Raw genomic sequence first — 24158 nt, 5'->3', positions numbered from 1 at the left:
ACCTGTAGATAACCTTGATCATGAATCAATTTAAAAATCGATAATCTAAGGCCGAATAGATAAAAAGTTAGACCATTGAAATATCGAGGCCAAAATTGAGACTAAGTCTTAACACTTAGCTATAATTTTCTAAGTCTGGGACCTCTTTTGGCATGCTATAAAGGACTGAAATAGGCTAGGACTTTACGGGTTCTTACAATATCTCTCCCTTGGGATTATTTATCCTCGAATGAGACTGATTAAGCTGAGAGGCACTGAGGTACTGCGATAGTACTGACGTGTATAGCTAAAACATGACTGAATCTTAAGACATGACTCATGACTGAATTGATTCATAAATGCATGAATGATATGAGAATGATATGCAACTGAAATTAAGCATGGAACAGAGTAAATCTAAGGAAAAATGTTACCTTAAGTTGAGAATACTGAAGAATCTGAGATCCTTTACTGAATATGCATGAATGAGAACATGAGATCATAACTGAGTCTGAAGCATGATACATGAACTGAATATCATAAACTGAACTAATTTCTTGAACACATGCAGTGACATGAGAATCGTTACAAGGCTGAGATAGGAATGAGAAAGTTAACTTATGAGTAACCATTATCTTTGGCTGGATCTAGTTTCGTAAAGAAAATATAAGAGATTTAGTACATAAAAAGCTCGGGGGTATTACATCTCCCCCTTGGGATAGTTCATCCCCCGAATGATACGGACTTGACTGAAATACTAGGAAAACTAAGATGATGCATGAAATGCTTACAGACTGAATCATGACTGACTATCTGGGATCTGAAATATGATGCATAAACTAAACTAGATTCACAATTTACATGGATGCGAACAAAATATTTCTTGGATGGGATATATTCATAAAATTTCAGATAGTAAGACTAGATCGAAAGATAGAAAAACCATAGAAACTTATCTGTCAGGCCACTAATCTGAATTACTGGCTATACAGACTAAATCATACTGAAAGCTTATACTTAACTGCAGTATTTCTTTGACACTCTTTCTAAGAAGTTCTAATTATTTCTAGGGAGTAAGAAATCTTGGGCATGGTCTGAATAAAACATCTGGATAAGAAATCACAACAAGGCTAAAATTCGGTAATATGAAACACAGGCCTACGAAACATCAGCTAAGATAGAGCTATTAGGCCTTATGCACCGCAACTACTATCTTCTAAGCTTAGACATACTCCTCGAATACTCCCTCAACTATACCTTCTACCTTAATACCACATTCACCTGAGACTACTGAAAATATTCACATGGGCACTGATAACTTTACCTACTAAAGCCTGAGCTTGACTGAATTCTCCCACTATGTACAAGCCTACTCGGATCTACAAAATGCACACATAACACTGTAATACTAGTTTGAATCATGAATTCAACACACCCTGTATTTTCACAACCTCTTATCTCATGAATAATTCTAATTTCCTATTCAAAAACTAAATACAACCTCTTACTAGTCATTCACTAATGTGTAGTGCATTTATCCACATACACACCAACATAATGTTCAAGCCTATCTTCATAACTACAACCTCGAATAAAACAAGCATGCAACAATCTTTCCTTAACATGAAACATTTACTCTCTCTCATCTTAGCAATTGCTCATCACTACATTATTTCATAAGGAGAGGTCACTGAAAGGCTAAAACATGAGGACCTGAAGCATGAATGAACACTATACAGATCTTGACACTTAAAAGAGTCCTGAGGAATAGAATATCAACATCATGGGTTTATCAAGAGGCCTAAACTGAGGATATACATGACATAATCTGAATTTTGATGATCATTAGGAGTGTTGCATGAATATTGGAACTGAACATACTGTAGAGCATGAGCACATGAGTCGTAAGCTGAATGACCTGAGTTTGAAATTTTTTAATTCATGGAACATGATTCGCATTGCTGAGCAAACAAAAACTCCTCGTACGAAGGACTGGAATCATACATCATTCTATGGAAAGTGTATGAATATGAGCTATGAGTATAGAGCTGATATGTAAGGCATGGGTAGATATCGTAATAACTGAAGTATAAATACTAAAATAAGCATGGGTCGGGCGTTCCCTTCCCTAGTGTTGTTCTACAACACACTGGTATCACTACTAGAATCTGAGAGCCTGACTTAGTCACTTGTTCTACCATCTCCCCCTTAGCTTAAAACCATCATTCTAAGTCCGTGGACCACTTAATCAACATCCCTAAACTATACTGAAACTATTTTACTCTATAGTCCGAGATATAACGATACTCATAAACACTAAACTTACCCTGAAAGACTGTACCTGGAAGTATAAAACCCTACTGCTGATACTTTCTTCTGAGATAGAACTCTTAACTTTCTTTAGCCCCAAGTACATCATCTAACAACATAAAAACCAACTAACTTAGAATTTTTAACTCTTTTTTCTATTAGCTCAACCTTCAAAGATTCAAACTTAGATCCTAACACATAACATGGATATCCCCAATTCTTTAATAACCATACTACTTTTATCATAGCCTACAAATATCGCATCCACAACATATGTTTCAAATCAACAAACTTAAATTCTTGTATACACTGCTTCAAGCCTACTGATTCACCTTTCACATGACTAGTCCAATGAAATATATAATTTGCTCAACTTCAGATAACACCATCCCAACTCTACTACTATTGCTAAACTCCTAGTTTCATGCTTCTAACTCTAGATCATATGCTGTCATAGGATTCTGAGAAAGAAGATGAAATCACGTCTAACTCCTAAGCATTGAGGTACTAACCTTTTATTCATTGATTGGTTCATTGAGAAGTTAAAACTGAACTACTCTATTTCTAAAATCAATTGAAGTGATTTACTGGGATACTGTAATCGGGAAATTTCAGTATACCCATCTGGCTAGGATAGATATACCTACTGGGTAGACACTTAGAAGGGCTCTACTAAGGTTTTGGGACTTACACTGAACTTGACAACTACATCGGGGGTTACAAAACAAAGAGAAGATCCAGGATCTAATAGGGTATAAACATATAAATGAATGGTCGGTAACGTACCCGTAACCACATCAAAAGAACTTTCCTGATCCTGTTGGGACTGAATTACAAATAGCCTGTTCTAACATTGACCATTATAGCACTGGAAATGGAAGCACCCTCTTGAGTCAGGTGATTGGATAAAATTGGAGGATGGTTGGACCGACCCTGCTGACCACTATTTGGGCAATCTCCGACTCTGTGGCCTGGATTGCCACACCCAAAACATACATCACTACCGACTCTACACACACCCTTACGATTCTTACCATATTCTTCGCAAAGCGATTTAGTACAACACCCGTTCCACTACCTTGTGACTTAGAGCCTGGTGCTCTATCTCGACTATCATTCTTAAACTTAGGCACTGGCGCACTGACTGAAGGCGGAGCTGGGGCTGAGAATTTTTTATGGGATTGGGATCGGTTACTACCTCTTGACCTAGGCTTAAAACTACTTGTTTTGGCCCTCTTATTCTTTCTCTCTTTCTTTCTATGCTCTCTCCTCTCACTTGACTGAACATAAATTAAAAGCCTATACAGGACAACAACCTTCAGATTGTTCTGAGTAACTACTAAATAAGTTAAGGTAGTAAAAGCAGCTTTAAATTCGACGCGAGAGACATGCTCATTTAGGTGATCTTTCTATACTGGTGGAGGTGCAGGTTGATTCTCATTTCTTTTTTCATTAGTCTTTCTAGGAGGCATATTCTATAAATAGAAGTAAAATTGAAATTAGACAAAGAGTTTAACTTGAGCACATGCTCACTCGCACGATATGAACACTGAAAGAAGGGAACCTTTCCTAAAAACACCTCATAGCCTCTTGTCCATAAGTGTGGTGCACTACACACCCATGCTCAAGACTCTACTTGACGCGACTTTCAGACTCTCTAGGACAATTTAGAACCTTAGGCTCTAATACTAAGTTTGTAACACCTCGAGACTACACCTTGGGCGTCACACGGTACTTACAACCCCGTAGGACTATAAGCTAACCCATGACTGGTACCTGTTGTGAGCACTGATTAATAATCATGAAACATATGTGAAAGTAAAATTAAATATGCCATAAGGTTCATAAAACCGATTCAATACTGAGTATATATGTAGAATAATTGCTAACTATTAGTGTCTGAAAGCCCCTAAACATCTAAAATAAAAGAGTTGATGGGACAGGCCCCAACTAACTCACAACTATTGTCTGGAAGTAACTAAAAAGCTAAAATACTATAAATAATAAAATGACTAAATGAGTGTCATGTCTTCGATAGATGAGGACTCACTACTGTAGCTGCGGCTGATAGACTGATCTGGCTAGGTACGGTCAGGAAACCAAGCATCCGAACCAATAATATGAGATATCATAGCTCAAAGAAAGAGTATGCATCAGTACTTTGAATGTACTGGTATGCTAGGTGAGGTTAGACTGATATGCATAGGTTCACGTGCATAATAATAATAACTAAACATTATAAAATAACTGGATGGGAGGATATGCAAGACTGAGAATACTATAAGTACTGAACACGTAATACCAAGCATATATCATCTGTCTGAATTAGTCTAAAACTAAAGTACTGGGTTTTTGATAACTGAATAACTAATAACTGTAAGTCATGATCGTGTAGAATTGAACTGAGTTCTGTACTTACTAAATACTAGATACTTATTATTGAATACTGAAACTGTAACTATGAGAGTCATCATCTAATCGACATACCCCGATTATGGACTAATTTGGGGTCCAACCTATAATCTCAGTTGGAACGGTGTTAGCACCATGCCACGAATTACTAACATTAGCTGAGTTAACCCTAATCTGGCAGGAAAACTCATGAGATGTATATAGTTACGTCAACCCTAGTCTGACAAGAAGATGATTTACCCTATGTTGGCTATGTAGTTCTGTAACTCAGGGACTGCTACTAAGGGTCAAACCCTCTGCTGGCTGGAATTCCCCCATCCCTGGATTCGCTCGGTGCTGAATCCTACTTCCAACTAACTCGACACTGAACTGATCACTAGACTATACTAGGCTTGACTAAACTCACACTGATTCTGTTGACTAACCGAATGCTACTGTTTGGGATACTACAAAATCATTCTACTTCGATTGGAGACTAGATAAACAGCTAAATTTTGGGTATTCAATACCCCTAGGACTCGATAGCATAGATAATAGTACCATATCTCAACTTTAAAAGCATCACACATAGGTTATCATGCACAATTTCTCCACATAGACATTTCGTCAAACACCTAGGATGCATAAATCTTGTACATGAGAATGAGCAGTATATGAATGTCATAACTACCATATTCAACATCACAATTCAAAGATTTAACATGAGGGTTACATAAATCAACACACATTCTAGTTCATTTATATGAAGCTCAAAATATTCTTGACTTGAAACCCACACAACAACACATCATAAACACAACTCCATTCAAGAATGTAAAATCATAATCTAAGTTAAAAAAAGATTCTCAAACTCCAAGGGTGGAAGAAACCCAAGGATGAACACCTAAACATACCTTGATTATTGAATTCGTGAGAATTGTTGGTGAATTCTTGAAACTTGGACTTGAACTTGAAGAAACTAGGGCTTTGTTCTTGAGAAAATTTGTAAAAAAATTAGTATATTTGCCTTTTTGGATCCTTAATTTTGTGATATAGGTGGGTTAAGATGGGTCAAAATGACTCTTTTGCCCCTACAAACCTATAATTTAGTAAGTAAAAGTGCCCAGTAATGTGACAAGTGACTCACCGCATCGATAGTGTCAATGCAATTACCGATGCATCGCGTCGATGATGACGACGTGATAGCCAACGCGATGCGTCCTAATCGAGTTGGCTTGCTATTTTGGTCATCCAAACGTGTCTCAAACAATGTTAAAAAATTCTAAAACTCACCCGAGATGGCCTATAGATAACCTGATCATGAATCAATTTAAAAATCAACAATCTAAGGCCGAAAAGATTGAAAATGAGACCATTGAAATATTGAGGCCAAAAATTGAGACTAAGTCTTAACACTTAACTGAAATTTCTAAGTCTGGGACCTCTTTTGGCATGCTATAAAGGACTGAAATGGGCTAGGACTTTACGGGGTCTTACAATGACTAATTTCGATGTCATTCTAGGCATGGGTTAGCTCTACTCATGTTATGCTGCAGTCAATTATAGAAACAGAATTGTTCAGTTCCAGATTCCTAATGAGCCAGTTATCGAATTGAGGGATAGTACTTCAGTGCTTAAGAGTCAGATTGTTTCATATCTTAAGGCAAGAAAGATGATATCTAAGGGGTGCATTTACCATCTCTTCCAAATTAAGTACTCAAATTTTGAGACTCCGAGTCTTGAATCAGTTTCAATAGTGAGGGAATTTCCAAATGTATTTCTTGAAGATCTTCTCAAAATTTCTCCCAAAAGAAAAATTGACTTCGGAATAGATCTCCTTCTAGATACCTAACCTATCTCTATTCCACCCTACAGAATGGCTCTAGTTGAGCTTAAGAAATTGAAGGAACAGTTATAGGATCTCTTAGATAAGGGTTTTATCAGGCCTAGTATTTCCCTATGGGGTACTCCAGTTCAATTCATGTGTAATAAAGATTGTTCTCTCGGAATGTGCATTGACTACCGTCAATGTAACAAAGTCACCATTAAGAATAAGTTTTCTCTCCTCAAAATTGATGACTTGTTTGACCAACTTCATGGTGCAAGTTATTTCTCTAAGATAGATCTCAGATCCGAATATCATCAGCTTAGAGTTAGAGAATGTGATATTCCGAAGATAGCCTTCAGAACTCGGTATGGTCACTTTGAATTCCTAGTTATGTCTTTTGGACTAACAAATGCCCCTGCAGCTTTCATGGACTTGGTGAGCAGGGTGTTTAAGCAGTACTTGGACATGTTTGTCATAGTCTTCATTGATGACATCCTTGTCTATTCTCATAGCGAGAATGATTATGAAGACCATCTGAGAGTTGTGTTGCAAACCCTTAGAGATCATTAGTTATTCTCCAAGTTCAGTAAATGCGAGTTTTGGTTGAAATTAGTAGCTTTTCTTGGTCATATTATTTCTGGTGATGGCATTCAAGTTGATCCTCAAAAGACTGAAGCAGTAAGAAACTAGCCTAGATTCGTCTCTCCATCAGATATCAGGAGTTTCTAGGGTTTAGCTAGCTATTACAGACGGTTTGTTGAAGGGTTTTCTTCAATTGCTACCTCCATGTCGAGGCAAACCCAGAGAAGATTAAATTTCAGTGGTCAAAATCCTACGAGAAGATTTTTCAGGAGTTGAAGAGTCGACTCACTTCCACTCTAGTCTTAACTTTGCCAGATGACATAGATGGGTTTGTAGTTTATTGTGATGCTTCTAGAGTTGGTTTGAGTTGTGTATTGATGCAAATAGGTAAGGTCATAGCCTACGCCTCTAGACAACTTAAACCCCATAAAAAGAATTATCCGATCCATGATCTTGAGTTGACTGCTGTTATATTTGCCTTGAAAATTTGTAGGCACTATCTTTATGGGTTTCATGTTGATGTGTTCACTGATCACAAGAGTTTACAGTACGTGTTCATGCTGTTGACACCCAATTTTGACTCGCTCTATTTCCTTTAATTATTTTTCGGTGCTCCTCGACCTTAAATAATCTTTCAAAATAAATTTGTATTTTTATATCTATGAATTTTGAAAAGATTAAAAAAAGAGTATTTATTTTTCTATTATATGGTAAAATAATTTAATTAAATATAAATAATTATTTTTAAAAAATGCCTTTTTGATAATCGCATTTGCAATTTTTCTAATTTTATTTTTAGACGATATATTGTAACTATATATATTTTCATAATATATGCGTCCTTATTATGCACGTATGTGTATCTTTTATTATAATCTTATATTTAATTTAATGTATATATTCTTACATATATGTATATATATACACGCACGCATTTCAGTTATATTTTTTATATATATACATATATATATTGTTAATATTATAAAAATTAAAATTACCAATTATTAAATCAGACGTGTATACTAAATTATTTATATAATTTATATACATTAGAGTAAAAATAATTTTAGAGTAGCAGGGAGTATCGATAAAATTAATTTCAGTAGAAAAAGAGTATTCGGGCCAACGATAACTCTATTTCAATTTCTTATTTCACCTAAACCCAACTCTTATTTATAAATTTCAGAGGGTCCAAAAATTGGCTCGAAGCTTAGAATAATTTTCATATTCGCTTTGCCATTCCACACAAATTGATCTACTCCTTTAAATTATTTCTAGTCCGGTAAGTCTCAAAAATTCTAATTATTTACTTATTTTTATATTTAAATATATAATTTATCATTTTCTTTTATTCTTATACAAAATCTGAACCGTTCAATCAAACAATGGACAATCCAAATTTTAGTGGACAAAAGCAGCACCAAATACGGCTTTTCTCTCAAAGCATGTCTGTCATCTCTTTCATTTTATCATCTTCATCTTCAACACCACTACACAGCCCCTACGACAAACTCCAACCACTCCCCTGTGCAGCCATCCCCCTCAACTCAAATTTATTGAATTTTCAAAATGGTTCAGCGGGAAATGGGGTTGTCAGCATAAATCTCGCCCTTCTCCTATTTTATTTGACTCTTCAGGTCGCAGAAGTCTCATCCTCTCCACTGTTAGCTTGGTGGAGAGGAGAAAATCTACACCCTAGGAGGATAAGGTTTTTCCACCCGATTTTCTACTCTAAATCAATTTGAAAGAGGTAATCTTTCCCCCCCCTCACCGTATCTGTTTAAGCCCTGGATTGTCCCATCAACAATTTGAATTTCAAGTTTGAGTCCAATTTAGAGCCTTTTGAGAAGCTTGTACACTCCAAAATATGCCTATAAAGGAGGGTTTCATCCATTCCTTTGGGGCAAGGAAGAAAATTAACGAAAGAGTGAAATTAGTGTAAAAAATGAGTGAAAAATACAGCAAATTAGAGTGCAGACGTTCGGAATCCTCGGAGTTGAATTTGCCGTTGAAAAACCCTTGTCGTCGTAGCTCCAATTTCGCTACCCGGAAAAAGGTGCGAATCAGCATCCTTCATTTCATTTTGTTTTCTTTTCCTCATCTATTTTGATTCTATGAACATGACATTCACCTTGATTTCTAGTCGGTGATTTTGTTATTATTGTTATTTTATGGATAAAATATAATTTTGATTTTCGAAATTTGTTTCGTGAGTGAATATGTTTTTCTATGAATATGTGCGTATAGGTGTTTGCCATCCCTATTGTTTAGATTTTCTTTTACGTTTTGATGCGAGTCGGAGGTGGTCTTGTGAACACCTGCAAGAGTAAATTCCATCCCGTATAATTGTATTATATTTAATTTTTGCTATTTATTTATCATTCAAGTTTGTTGGGTTAATTCTAGATATGATCATGAAGTGGAGACAGTGCAGTGGCTGGTCGTTTGTTCACATTTTTAGTTTGCGATCTTGCTTGAATGAATCTGTAAAATTTTTAATAAATTGGGTGTTTTGTTTCATTGCCTGCAAAGGTGAATTCAAAGCTATATTTATTGCACCATTCGGTATCCTGTACAGTTGATGGTATGCTTATAAGCCAACTATGAATTTGAATCATCCCAGAATAAACTCCTTAAATCAGTAAGTTTTTGATACATGTTTCGTGAACTATTTTAGGGGTTATTTCGATGTCGGTTTAACTGTTTTGATTTGGTAATGGTGACTTAAATATGTACATGCTCGACTTGCGTATTGCCAGCAATTAATTTAGCTTGAGAAGGGTCCTACAAGACTTAAAATTTCAGGAATGCTTGGTTGTTCGTCATGGGTTCAAGCCTTGGAAACAGCCCCTGGCAGAAATGCAAGGTAAGACTGCGTACGATACACCCTTGTGGTGGGGACCTTCCCCGGACACCACGCATAATGGTAGCTTTAGTGCACCGGGCTGCCCTTCACTGTTTTCGTGTGGTTTTGGGATAGTATATGAACTTTTATGTGTGTAGAATATAATTCGACTTATGAGCAACTCGTAATACCTTTCACGATAGTAATGAAAATATCCATATGAAGATCAGTCACTAAATGATTCTCTTCCCCTCTTCCATTAAAGATATGATCTCACATAGATTAGTACCTATCTGTTCGAGATATACAATAATGTGACTGCGTAGTTTGAATTATCAGTCATCCCTTTGTCGATTTACGGTAAAGGATTAGTGATGATAGGTGGGTTTGTGTATCTAAATAAGATTAAAAGAATGCAAAAGCGGTCAACATAGAGTTATAACTTCATGTTTCTTCACTGTTTGGATTCTCAATCATTTGGACCATTATCTGTTTATTAGCTATTGATATATTACAGTAAAAAAAAGTCCCATTTGATCACAATATGGAGGGGCTGCTATGATCCCTTACAGAATTGGTTTTTGATTAGTCTTGGGAGTCAAGAAGAGAAGATTTGTTGTCCATTGTATATATGATTGCTTAAAGTAACTTTGTCGCTAGCTTAAACTTTGCCTTAATGTATCCTGCTATTGTTTTACTAAAATCAGTAAGTAAAATAGTTTAGGGTGTTGCATCGCGGTGGGCAAAGAATTCATGTCCATTTGATGAGAATAAAAGGTGCTCTGTTCGTTGTGTTTGACGTGTGCTGCTCATGTTATCAATAACTAGTATAAATTAAGATTCATTCTCTAGTTATCTGATTTTTATCCATCATGTAATATGTGATGAAATATCTTATTTCATTATTTAGCCTGAATATCTTAAATATGAAGTCTCGATAGGAGTAATCTATTTTATTTTGGTAGGCTGTGAATGAGAATATGAACCATTTATATACCAAGTAATTATTCGGGATGTTAATTGATGGTTTTGGACATGAAAAACTGAAATAAAAATCTATTCTTTTTTTTGCCTTCTGATTTAGTCGAGTTGGTCGTTGCGTAAGGTTGTTTGTCTTTAGATGTGTGATAATATGTGGATTAGAGTTAATAATAGGAGAGGTTATGTTTGGTCTAGAAGTGTAGAGCGTAAAATCCATCCCCTTATCTAGTTTTTTTTCTTTCATCTATCTATTTTTGTTCTGTGATACGCGATTTATAGCTTCAAGCTATATTGATATTGCTATCTGCTTTCCAACAAATCAAGTTCTGGCAATTCGTGGTCAAGAACATGGTTTAGCCTTGATTGTCCTTTGTGTCAATATATGGTTGCTTTGCTTCTAAATTCCTCCTGTCTTCTTCATTTCTGTTTTCTTTTTCTTTTCAATGCTACTGTCTGAAGGACTGAATTCATATCGCTTGTCAAATATTTGTTTTCAATATGTTTGACGCATTACTACTTCTCTTTTTGAGGATTAAGAGCATGTGAAAGTACCCATCTCTGTTTGAATGCATTATCATGTGGGGATGTTCTGTGTGATATGTGTGATTATATATGAGTTCAAAAAAGTAAAGTATTCTTGAATATGAAGGACTAACCTTGGATCTAAAGTTCCTTTTTTTTCTTTTCTCTCGCAAATTTCTAGTTTTTAAGTGTTATTCTCATCTCGTTTCTTTCTGAATATGATTATCTTGCATCAGTGATGTGTGATATATGTCATTTCCGAAAAGGTTCTCTAAGTACTAAGTGGCTGGCATAAGTTGCAACCGTTAAATTGGACCGAAATTGGAATCTTGTTTGTCCATTACCGCACCCTAAAATTATGTTGGTGTTAGTATGTTCTTGACTCTGTTAACCTGCTTGCCACATGCACTAGTGTTTGGACCCATCCTTGTACATCTTTGTCTAAGTTCCCCAATGCGCAGGTTGTTTGTCTAAGTCCCCTCTTAGTCTTTTGTTTGACTAGTTACAAACAACAACTTGAAGCAAAAATAGCTTTTTGGTAGTTTGGTTTAGATTAAACTGAGGCATATTTGTAGAGTAACTGATTGTTTAAATTTTAGTGTGACGTTGGTTTTTTGACATGGTAATGGTTTCTTAATTTTTTTTCCTGGACTCGTCTGTGAGGTTACAAGACCCCCGTAGCCATTAAATTAGGCATGAAAATAGTTTCCAAAAAATATAAGATAACACAACATGTTGACATATTTTCAAGTAAATGTAGGTGTTAAAATCTAGATGTACACTTTTCCTTCTGTGTTATGCACAGAATCATATTGGTATCCATGAGCTATCATTTTTCTGTGATTTTGAAACCTGTTAAGGCGATGCTGAAGTGACAATCTGACTCATTTTTTTAAGGGTCAAAGCTTTACCAAACTATCTGTAGCGGAATTGTAGAACATGACATCTTGTTGTCATTTATTTAGGATAGACGTTTACTTAAATGTGATTTTGAACTTATAACTTAGCATAAGAACGGGTTATACAAGCCTTAAACTTCTGAAAGTATTTCTTTTTTTTTGTTAACTTGGGCATTAAGAATGATTAGCGAGGCTTGACAACTCAATGTAAAGATAGTTATTTTTTAACTTGTTTGAATATCTTTTTCTCTAGCTAAGCATGTCCCAGTTTGTTTTCTTTTAGTGTAAGTAATTAGCTTAAATAAGGACGCTAGTTTGAGCTCTAGAACTAAGATAAACGAGTTGGAAGTCTTTATTTCCTAAAGATTGCTTAAGCCTCGATTTTGGAATTTGCACAAGAGAAGTGTCTCTCCCATTTCTTTTCACCTCATAGGATGATACATCGTGTTTAAATTTCTCAGGGAGTGTGTAAATTCTCTTTTTAATGTTCAAATGTCATTACTCTTTTCTAAAATATCAATTTCGGTAAGTCAGTGATCAGAGGTGTCTTGCTTTCTTACCTATGATACTCATAGTTCAGTTTTTCAATCGCTAAGACACCTTGAATCAGTCATTTCACTCATGCCCTTTCGCAGTCTATGGTGTTTCACTTACGGGTTACGAACACATGCGATTAAGTTATGACTTTGGCTCATCCATCATGCAGTTTAGCTCCTAACTTTTGTTTGTTTTGTTTAAAATCCATGCTCCAAGTTGTAAGTATATATCACCTTCACAAACCTCCATTGATCATCTCTATTTAGGATCTGTTAAATTCATGTAGCCAACTAAAAAAAATCCAAGAGTCTGCTGGCCAACTTTGTTTTAGTTTCTAAGTCAAATTTGATTTAAAGTGTCAAATTTGACAAGTACTTGAGGTGAATATGTGATCACTCGTTGCTTGCAATTTTTTCTGAAATTAATAGTCGTCTTAGCCCCTTTTTAGTTTGGTAAATTGAGTTTAAATTCGTCATGTTCTCATTATTGTCAGGATGTTCTTTCATATAAGGTGTCAAACTTTTGATGTTGTTTATAAAGAGTCGACACAAGCTTTTCCTTAAAACAATTGGTTTGGATATCTTACGTGTATTTAGTATACTTGGGTTGGTTTAATAAAGTCACTTTTCGTTGTGATCATTGGATAGAATTGGTTTAACTTCATGCAGTTTTTTTAGTTGTCAACGTGGGTACAATTTTGTCAAATTGCCCAATTTAATATCTGGCCGTGGTCCCTTTGGTTAATTTCTAGAGGATTAAAACATTTATGTTAATTCTCTATAGTCATTTGATCATGTCATGGGCATTCCAAAGCTTAAATATTGGTTTACTTATTCACTTATTTTCTCTTAACTCCATCCCTCTCGATTTATTTATTTGTCGTTTGGGTTTTTTTTTTTTTTTTTTCATACTTGAGAAGATTACCTTCATAAATTCTTATCAATTACACCATTTTGGATTTGTTGGATTTTGTGTTTCTAGCTAAATTTCTAGGGTTCATGACTAACTCTATTCGCCATTCTAAGTGGAATTTGATGAATTTGTTAAGTTTATAAATTAACTTTGATGAAGGGGAGCCTTGGAGTAACTGGTAAAGTTGCTGCCATGTGACCGGGAGGTCACGGGTTCAAGCCTTGGAAACAGCCTTTAGCAGAAATGCAAGGTAAGGTTGCGTTCGATACACCCTTGTGGTGGGGCCCTTCCCCGGACACTGCGCATAGCGGTAGCTTTAGTGCACCGGGCTGCCCTTTTTTTTTTTTTTTTTTTTTAATAAATAACTTTGATGGTTAAGTGACCACTTTGTGTTGGGAGTTTCACGTTTTGGGTATAATAGGTATCTTAACATCATTAAGGGATAGCAAAAAAAAAAGTTTAAAGAAATAATGTTTTCCTGATCATTTGAGCCCTTTGATATGCATTGAGAAAAAACTAAAATTATCCTTTGAAAAGTCTTTTGGATCTTAGGAAATTTATTATCACTATGGTGTAGCGTTGAAGGTTAGTGATAAGGTTCTATTAATATGCAAAGTCTTTCGAGGATAATTTGTTTGAAATACTCCCTTAACTTAAGCACTTACCCGATTCTTATGTGAAATGTATTCATGAGTATGCGTTTCTTCATAACCGACAAATTATATTTATTTTGTTATTTTAGTTACTAATCTTTATTTTATTTTATTTTATTTTTTGTTTTATTTAATCTTGGAGATGGAGTTTCAATCGAAACTCATTTTGACCCGACTATCGGGTCAAATGCTACTAGGATCACAAGAGCCTCGGAGTCGCGCGAGATAAAAGTTTGAACTCTGAAATGGAGTCTAGTACTCCTAGCCGTTTCTTTCTTTAGCTTACTCATATTATGTTACGCTTTCTTTTGGATGTTAACTAACTCTATTTTGTTGTAACATTTGCTTGAGGTAGCTTTATTTGTTTATAATAGCTTTGTTACGTATCAAATCTTTAAATAGGATGGCGTTATCATATTTTTGTGATCGACACTCAGTCAATCAATTCACAAAGGTAAACTTTCTTTAAGGATTAGCAAATTCTTTTTTAGAAAAATTTGATGAAGTGTTTAATTGATTATCTCACCTTAAAAAATAATTTGTTAATAAAATGGATGTAACAATCTCCATGTTTTTCTTAAAAAAAAATAACAAACTAGAATTTCAAATACTAACTCACAGGGGAGAGCAGGTCACAAAATTCTTAGGTGTTCGCTAATTCTAACCTTTTTTTTATAATTCGAATGCTTTACGTTATATTTTCAACACTTGTTCGAATTTTCAGGGGTAGAAATACGAGGTATATACATTTCATTCGCTACTACGTACAAGGTATATTTTACTATTTTCGTAACAACTATTTTTATCACTTTACTATTATCATCGTCATTATTATTATTATTATTATTATTATTATTATTGCTATTATTATTATCGTTATTATTATTTATCATAGTTTACATTACAATTAGTTTTACTCTAATCTACTCATAATCTCTCACATATTCTTCGCGTGCTCTTAAATATGTATAGTTTTGCAAATAAATTCTCACACCCATGAAAGTACCTTATTCACTCTATAAGGATGTATTTAACCTCACATATATTCAAATAACCTTCTTTGAAATTATAAGACTTACATTTTTTAATATGTGTGTAAATTATAATATCACCCTTTTCACATCTAGAATACATGTTTATTTTTGCAATAATGATATTACTCCCTTGTACGTGATAGCATCAAGTTTGTCATACCTTAAGTTTTCTTTCTTTTATATAAAATGATAAATAGAAAATAATAATAAAAGTTTTTCTTATCACTGGTTTAGAAAATAACAAAATAATTTTTTTTTTCAAATATTTTCCTAAACTAAGCGTAAGGACTATCTTCAGATAGGCTCTGAGGGATGCCTAACACCTTCCCCTCGAGTAACCAGAACCTTTATTAGAATCTCAAAATATTTTCAATAGGCCAAAACAGAAATCGATTTTTCCTAGTTTTCCTAAAAAGTTAGGTGGCGACTCTAAAATGAATTTTCAAAACCCGAGAGTCACGACACGCCACCACATGTTGCATGTTGTTTCGACCGGTTTGAAATAGAGTGCGACAGAATGGCGACTCTACTGGTGATGTAATGAACTTAGGTTTTAACCTTAACACGCTTAGTTTAGGATCTTTATGCTTTTATTGTATTATTTGCTTTACATGTGTTTATATCATGCTTTGGGTGAAAGGACGCAAGGCAAGTCCAAACTTGCGTTCCTTATTTGTTTGAACAACACTACATGTTACTGCTTTATCACTTACATTTTCCTATCGAGTCTTTGGTCGTACACAATTTACACACGGTGGTTCATGCGGGGGTGTCTTACACTCCTCCAAACCTTTTTTGGATTCTTTAGTTTCAGAGTCGGTACAATTAGGTTAATGCGCCTTCTCGTAGCTATTCAGTCCCACTCTTAAAATATTTAGGAAAATAATCTTACTCTATAAATAGGTCATGTCGCATACATCTTAGGCGAGATGGTCCAAGGCATCGTCATCTCAATTAGGAAACCACCCTTTTGTCAAAGGTTACAAACCTGTCGACATATTTTTGTGAGAAAATTGGTGTGAACGGTCAAAACTAAAACACATAATGGATTTGAGGTAAATGACTTACCATATCCTTTTCTTTTCCTTTCAGATGAATATTAACCCAAATTTGCCAAATATTCAAATGGTTATTTGCCAAATATCCAAATGGTCATCTCTACCCCTGATAACCTGCAGAACTGGTGGAGAAATATCTTTGTGGCGCATGGTGCGGAGGTTCGGGAACACTTGGGTGCTCTATTATCGCTAATGAGGGTTCGAGCTAATAAAGCCCTCATTACGCTATTGATGGAATTTTGGGAGCCGAACACTATGACCTTCAAGTTTCTAGATTTTGAGATCACCCTTACCCTAGAAGAAGTTAGTGACTTCGCTGAGCTACTACTTCGAGGGAAGTTGCCGGTACTCCCGTCACCTGTAAGGAAGTTGCATTTCTTGGGTCTGTTGGGATTGGATATCTTTTCATCACTAAGGAATGTGGAAGATGGGAAGTTAAAGTTGGATTACCTTTTCAGAAGATACAACCGTTTGGAGAGTTACGACGAGTACCGAAATGAGTTTGTTTGTACCTACTTTTGGATGACCATAGAGAAGGATAGAATCCGATACGTGTAGAAATGTCACCAATGTCAAGTTCATGAGGATTTTATACGGGTGCCGCCAAACGAGCTTAATGTGATAGGTTCTCCTTGGCCGTTTGCTGGTTGGGGCATGGATGTTATTGGGCTCATAGAGCCTCCTGCGTCCAATGGACAACATTTTATCTTGGTAGCTATCGACTATTTCACAAAATGGGTTGAAGCTTCAACACATAAGGTCGTAACCAAGAAGGTGGTAGCAGATTTCATCTGCAATAACTTAGTTTGTCGGTTTGGAATCCCAGAGTCAATCATAACAGATAACGGGGCCAATCTCAATAGCGACCTAATGACAGATTTGTGAAAGGTTTAAGATCTCTTATAGAAACTCCACGACATATCGACCGCAAATGAATGGAGCAGTTGAAGCTGAAACAAGAATATCAAGAGAATCTTGAGGAAGATAGTAGACGGCAACAGGGAATGGCATGAGAAGCTACCATATGCTTTGCTCGGCTATGGCACCATAATCAGAACATCCACTAGGGAAACTCTATACATACTGATTTACGGTTCAGAGGCAGTGATACCTGCAGAAGTAGAGATACCCTCACTGAGAGTCATCTAAGAGGTCGGTTTAGATGACGCTGAATGGATTCATAGCAGGATCGAACAATTGATGCTTATTAGACGCAGTGTGTCATGGTCAACTCTATCAAAATTGAATGATCAAGGCATTCAACAAGAAAGTCAAGCCTTCACACCTGGACAATTGGTATTGAAGAAGATATTTCCTCACCAGGAGAAACTAAAGGGAAATTTGCATCAAATTGGCAAGGTCCCTACATAGTTCACCGAGTACTCTTAGAGGGAGCAGTGATCCTTGCAGAGATGGACGACACAGTAAGCACGAAGCCGATCAATTCAAACACCATCAAGAAGTAATACATTTGAAAACATTAAGACTAGTTATTTTTTCGTACTTCTGCATTTTTCTCTAATGTAAAAGAACTACGTATTCGCCTGACTTCCCACGGTGGGATACATAGGCAACCCATATAGGGTTCGGTTTCCCTTAGAAAAACCCAAAAACATTATCCTTTTATGTATTTAGAACTACGCTCGACCTGACTTTCCATGACGGGATACGTAGGCAATCCTTATGGGATTTGGTCCCTTCATATTATAACCCTTTCATTGTACTGAACTACGGCCTGACCTGATTACACTTGGATGCGTAGGCAGACCGAGTCAGGCCTGGTCACTGCATCATTTTAATTTATCTGGTTCAGATCAAAGGTCGCCTTGCCAAGACAAGCCAATTTACCTTTGGGCAAATGTCTCACCGTCGGAGGCTTTACTTTTCAAACACTGCTCGCCAGTCAGACATCGCATACTTCTCAATAACTACCCACCAGTCGGATGGTGTGTATTTTTTCAACAACTGCACACCAGTCGGATGGCTTATTCTCCAGTTGCTCTCCAGTCGGATGGCTCAATTGCTCGTCAGTCGGATGGCTTTTATTTTACAACAACTGCTCAGCCGACATAGGCTCTGACTTTCAAGCAATTGCCCCGCCAGTCGGAGGCTTTTACTTTCAAGCAACTGCTCAGCCGACGGAGGCTCTTTACATTTTAGTTATCGCCTCACCAGTCGGAGGCCTCCACAAATAGATATCACAATACTAGTTTGAATATCTAACTCTACTCTTTACATTACAATTTTTGAACAACAGGTACTTTTCACTCTTTTAACCTATTTTGCAGGTCCATGCAATACAACGTGGACCTACCCTCTTAGCAGCAAACTAGGGCAAGCTAGTGGAATGTCAAGCATTCCTAGCTACGTCAAAGATTCCGGTGAAGAAACTCAACTCAAATCAACTCGGCTCAGTCATCTCATTTTCCTAGCGTCATAGCCCAGTGTCGTCTTGATCTGACACTGAGCAATTTTTAAAAGTTCATAATTCCCTTTTCTCTCAAGATCCTCAGCAGATGTTGCTATCCATCGATCTCACATTCCCAGCCATCTCAAACAACCAATTTAGGATAAATGCACTCATATCTATTTCATACATGCTAAAATCTTTGTTATCATCCTCAAGGGAACCCAGTGTTACCATAATTCCACGCTGGGTAAATTTTGATATTTATCAAAATTTTGCTATGGTTTGAACTATAGATGGCCTGACTTTTCCTGATACCCGAGATATATAGGTAGCTCAGAAATCGGAGCCCAACCATAATCTTCCAAATATTTTGTTTCGCCCGAGGCAAAATGGGTTACGTCAACGTGATTGTCCAAAGATTTTCACACTAATCTTTTGTCAATCAGGGGCAACTGTTGACACCCAATTTTGACTCGGTCTGTTTCCTTTAATTATTTTCGAAAGTACCCATCTCTATTTGAATGCATTATCATGTGGGGATGTTCTGTGTAATATGTCTAATTACATATGAGTTCAAAGCAGTAAAGTATTCTTGAATATGAAGGACTAACCTTAGATCTAAAGTTCCTTTTTTTCTTTTCTCTTGCAAATTTCTAATTTTTAAGTGTTATTCTCATCTCGTTTCTTTCTGAATATGATTATTTTGCATCAGTAATGTGTGACATATGTCATTTCCTATAAGGGTCTCTCTAAGTACTAAGTGGCTGGCATAAGTCACAACCTTTAAATAGGATCAAAATCAGAATTACTGCACCCTAAAATTATGTTGGTTTAGTATGTTCTCGACTCTGTTAACCTGCTTGCCACATGAACTAGTGTTTGGACCCATCCTTGTACATCTGTCTAAGTTCCCCAATGTGCAAGTTGTTTGTCTAAGTTCCCCCTTAGTCTTTCATTTGACTAGTTACAAACAACAACTTGAAGCAAAAATAGCTTTCTGGTAGTTTGGTTTAGATAAAACTGAGGCATATTTGTAGAGTAACTGATTGTTTAAAATTTAGTGTGACGTTGGTTTGGGTACTTTGACATGGTAATGGTTTCTTAATTTTTTTTCCTGTACTCGTCCATGAGGTTACAAGACCCCCGCAGCCATTAAATTAGGCATGAAAACTGTTTCCAAAAAATATAAGATAACAAAACATGTTGACATATTTTCAAGTAAATGTAGATGTTAAAATCTAGACGTAAACTTTTCCTTCTGTGTTACGCACAGAATCATATTGGTATCCATGAGCTATCATTTTTCTGTGATTTTGAAACCTGTTAAGGCGATGCTGAAGTGACAATCTGACTCATTTTTTTAAGGGTCAAAGCTTTACCAAACTGTCTGTAGCGGAATTGTAGTACCTTTTTGCATGAACACTTGAACATGACATCTTGTTGTCATTATTTTAAGATAGACGTTTATTTAAAAGTGATTTTGAACTTATAACTTAGCATAAGAACAGGTTGTACAAGCCTTAAACTTCTGAAAGGATTTCTTTTTTTTGTTAACTTGGGCATTAAGAATGATTAGCGAGGCTTGACAACTCAATGTAAAGATAGTTATTTTTTAACTAGTTTGAATATCTTTTTCTCTGGCTAAGCATGTCCCAATTTGTTTTCTTTTAGTATAAGTAATTAGCTTAAATAATTCGTCTAGTTTGAGCTCTAGAGCTAAGATAAACAAGTTGGATGTCTTAACTTCCGAAAGATTGCCTGAGCCTCGATTTTGGAATTTGCACAAGAGAAGTGTCTCACCCATTTCTTTTCAACTCATAGGATGATACATCGTGTTTAAATTTCTCAGAGAGTGTAAATTCTCTTTTTAATGTTCAACTGTCATTACTATTTTCTAAGAAATCAATTTCGCTAAAGTCGGTGATCACAGGTGTCTTGCTTTCTTACCTGGGATACTCGTAATTCAGTTTTTTAATCGCTAAGACACCTTGAATCAGTCATTTCACTCATGTCCGTTCACAGTCCATCGTGTTTCACTTACGGGTTACGAACACATGCGATTAAGTTATGACTTTGTGCTCATCCATCATGCAGTTTAGCTCCTAACTTTTGTTTGTTTGGCTTTAAAATCTATGCTCCAAGTTGTATGAATATTACCTTCTCAAACCTCCATTGATCATCTCTGTTTAGGATCTGTTAAATTCATGTCACCAAGTAAAAGAATCCAAGAGTCTGCTGGCCAACTTTGCTTGAGTTCCTAAGTCAAATTTGATTTAAAGTGTCAAATTTGACAAGGACTAGAGGTGAATATGTGATCCCTCGATGCTTGCAATTTTTCTAGAATTAATAGTCGTCTTAGCCCCTTTTTAGTTTGGTAAATCGAGTTTAAAGTCGTCATGTTCTCATTATTGTCGGGACGTTCTTTCATATAAGGTGCCAAACTTTTGATGTTGTTTATAAAGAGTCGACGCATGCTCTTTCTTAAAACAGTCGGTTTGGAAATCTTACGTACATTAGTAAACTTGGGTTAGTTTAATAAAATCACTTTTCATTGTAAACATTGGATAGAATTGGTTTAACTTCATACAGTTCTTTTAGTTGTCAAATTGCCCAATTTAATATCTGGTCGTGGTCTCTTTGATTAATTTCCAGAGGATTAAAACATTTATGTTAATTCTCTATAGTCGTTTGATCATATCATGGGCATTCCAAAGCTTAAATATTGGTTTACTTATTCACTTATTTTATCTTAACTCCATCCCTCTCGACTTATTTATTTGTTGTTTGGGTTTTTCTTTTTTTTTATTCATACTTGAGAAGATTACCTTCATAAATTCTTATCAATTACGTCATTTTGGATTTGTTGGGTTTTATGTTTCCAGCTAAATTCTAGCGTTCGTGGTGAACTCTATTCGCCATTCTAAGTGGAATTTGGTGAATTTGTTAAGTTTATAAATAACTTTGATGGTTAAGTGACCACTTTGTGCTGAGAGTTTCATGTTTTGGATATAATAGGTATCTTAACCATCACTAAGGGATAGCAAAAAAAAAGTTTAAAGAAATAATGTTTTCCTGATCATTTGAACCCTTTGATATGCATTGAGAAAAAATTAAAATTATCCCTTGAAAAGTCTTTTGGATCTTAGGAAATTTACTATCACTATGGTGTAGCGTTGAAGGTTAATGATAAGGTCCTATTAATATGCAAAGTCTTCCGAGGATAATTAGTTTGGAATACTAGCTTTAACTTAAGCATTTACCCGATTCTTATGTGAAATGTATTCATGAGTATGTGTTTCTTCATAACCAACAATTATTTATTTTATTTTAGTTACTAATCTTTATTTTATTTTATTTTTTGTTTCATGTAATCTTGGAGATGGAGTTTCAATCGAAACTCGTTTTGACCCGACTATCGGGTCAAAGTCTACTAGAATCACAAGAGCCTCGGAGTCGCGCGAGATAGAAGTTTGAACTCTAAAATGGAGTCTAGTACTCCTAGCTGTTTCTTTCTTTAGTTTACTCATATTATGTTACGCTTTCTTTTGGATGTTAGCCAACTCTATTTTATCATTACATTTGCTTGTGGTAGCTTTATTTGTTTATAATTGCTTTGTTACGTATCAAATCTTTAAATAGGATGGCGTTATCATATTTTTGTGACCGACACTCGGTCAATCAATTCGCAAAGGTAAACTTTCTTAAAGGATTAGAAATTTCTTTTTTAGAAAAATTTGAGTAAGTGTTTAATTGATTATCTCACCTTAAAAATGATTTGTTAATAAAATGGACATAACAATCTCAATGTTTTTCTTAAAGAAAATAACAAACTAGAATTTCAAATGTAACTCGCAGGGGAGAGCAGGTCACAAAATTCTTAGGTCGTTCGCTAATTCTAACCTTTTTTTATAATTCTAATGCTTAACTTTATATTTTCAACACTTGTTCGAATTTTCAGGGTAGGAAATACGAGGTATATAAATTTCATTTACTACTACGTACAAGGTATATTTTACTATTTTCATAGCAACTATTTTCATCACTTTACTACTGTTATCATCGTTATTATTATTATTATTGTTGTTGTTCTTGTTCTTCATGTGCTCTTAAATATGTATAGTTTTGCAAATAAATTCTCACGCACATGAAAGTACCTTATTCACTCTATAAGGATATATTCAACCTCACATATATTCAAATAACTTTCTCTGAAATTATAAGACTTACATTTTTTAATATGTGCGTAAATTATAATATCACCCTGTTCACATCTACAATATATGTATATTTCTGCAATAATGACATTACTTCCTTGTACGTGGTAGCATCACATTTGTTATACCTTAAGTTTTCTTTCTTTTATATAAAATAATAAATAGAAAATAATAATAAAAGTTTTTCTTATCACTGGTTTAGCAAATAATGAAATAAAATTTCTTTTCAAATATTTTCCTAAACTAACTGTAAGGATTATCTTTGGATAGGTTCTGAGGTAACACCTTCCCCTCGAGTAACCACAACTATTACTCAGAATCTCAAAATATTTTCGATAGACCAAAATGGAGTTTTACAATGAAATTGTTTTTTTCCTAATTTTTCTAAAAAGTTAGATGACGACTCTAAAATGAATTTTCAAAATTCGAGAGTCACGACACGCCACCACATGTTGCATGCTGTTTCGATCGGTATGAAATAGGGTGCAACACATGCAGATAGATCTAAATCTTTGCCAGAGAAGACAACTTGAGTTGTTGAAAGATTATGATATGAGTGTGCTGTATTATTTGGACAAGATCAATATAGTGGCAGATGCTCTTAGTAGATTGTTTATAGGTAGTGTTGCCCATGTCGAAGGTGATAAGACGGATTTAGTCTGTAAGGTTCATCAGCTTGCTAGGTTAGGAGTTCGGTTGGTTAATTCGGTCGAAAGTAGTATATGGGTTAAGAATGGATCTAAATCTTCATTGATTGCCGAAGTAAAAGAAAAGCAAGACAGGGATCCTAGTTTAGTTAAGTTGAAGGAGGCAGTTAGAGAGCAGAAGGTGGAAGTTTTCTCCCAAAGGGGAGATGGTGTGCTTCGTTGTCAAGGTAGGTTATGTATTTCGTGTGTTGATGGTTTGAAACAACACTTGCAGAAGTGGGTGGTGCGCGATATTCTATTCACCCCGGGGCCACTAAGATGTACCATGACTTACGGAAAATCTATTGGTGGAGTGG

General features: G+C 35.5%; 1 long non-coding RNA gene across 1 annotated transcript; it reads left to right on the top strand.

The window, feature by feature from the left end:
• The first annotated feature begins 8488 nt into the window (after positions 1 to 8488).
• On the top strand, positions 8489 to 22623 carry LOC124887402. The gene is made up of 2 exons (XR_007045090.1): positions 8489 to 9146; positions 14842 to 22623. It is a non-coding gene; the product is annotated as an uncharacterized LOC124887402 (long non-coding RNA).
• Positions 22624 to 24158: the final 1535 nt, after the last annotated feature.

The sequence above is a fragment of the Capsicum annuum genome, chromosome 9, assembly GCF_002878395.1.
Source record: "Capsicum annuum cultivar UCD-10X-F1 chromosome 9, UCD10Xv1.1, whole genome shotgun sequence".
Lineage (NCBI taxonomy): Eukaryota > Viridiplantae > Streptophyta > Magnoliopsida > Solanales > Solanaceae > Capsicum > Capsicum annuum.
The sequence above is the reverse complement of the archived record's forward strand: the minus strand, read 5'-3'. Positions and strand labels throughout refer to the sequence as shown.